Genomic DNA, 1,252 nt, shown 5'->3' on the forward strand with positions numbered 1-1,252 from the left:
CACATAACAAAGCGCAGCTGTGTTCAAGGGGAAAGGGTTACATGTTATTTGTTCTACCTCAGTGTAATCCAATGGACCAATCACAGAGAAAACCTTTACAGATAGGTGTGGCAGCTAACTATTAGTATTATCAATATCACCAACAATCAGAAGAAGAAAAAGAAGAGGACTGAGAGTTGACAGAAAACAGGACAGAACATGCAGTTAAGATGTTTACGCATTACAGGCTGGAGGTATTAAAATAAAAAAAGAACACAACAAAGGTTTTAGTGGGACTCTTCTACCTACTTCATGGTGGAAGAATAAAAAGTACACAACTGACAATCTGCATATATGAGCAATCAGACAGCTTTTCCTCTGATACGATGAACAACAGACGAACATACCAGCTCTACACAAAAACTGTATCTTGTCAGTTTGATAGAGCAGTACCTTAAAGATAGCAAAGCAACAATCAGGAAAATTATTTTGATTCTAATATACCATTACAAAAGTCACCAGATGAGATGACCGATCAGCAAGACAGTTTTCTTGCACCAAGATCCTGAGCTCAAAATAAATATTATACTTAGTTGAGTTCTTTATTCACACACTGCAGGGCAATTGGTGTTGACATAGCAACAATATGCAACATTGTCAAACAATAGTGCCCACATTTAATTATTGTCCCCCTTCTGTGCATCAAATACATGGCTTCTTGCATGAAAAATATTTTAGTACTATTGCAGCACTCACTGAGTAAACTGGCCCAGGGTTTGTATTTGGGAAGAGCAAGGTTCGAATCTGTCAACTCATTATTGTGTTTTAGGTATTCCATGGTTTCCCTAAATCATTTAGCCTTTAACTGGTATTGTGGTGCCTGTCAGACCCCATAAGTTTAATAGTAAACTATACAAGAGTGCTTTAAATTGGTCATTTACTGATCTCACCTAGTTACAACATGTGTTTTCAAACATGTGAAAGTGAAACCACATCAAAATATTAATAACCAAAAAGAAAACACAGAAAATATGAAAGTCATGTTCCGAAAAAGAGGACTATCCTACATTTCTCAAAAATCTAGATATAAAAATTTTAACTATTAATCCTATGCTGTGCCTGTCTTTCATAAACAACCTAGGCTCCAAAACAGAAACAACATTACTCAAAAATTTTAAGTATAAATTCACATATTGATATTAACTTTCAAATGTTTTAGAGCTCATAGTGTAGGTGTTATACAAGCCTTGGTGTCTGTCATATACACAGTCTT

The sequence above is a fragment of the Schistocerca americana genome, chromosome 5 (genome assembly GCF_021461395.2).
Source record: "Schistocerca americana isolate TAMUIC-IGC-003095 chromosome 5, iqSchAmer2.1, whole genome shotgun sequence".
NCBI lineage: Eukaryota > Metazoa > Arthropoda > Insecta > Orthoptera > Acrididae > Schistocerca > Schistocerca americana.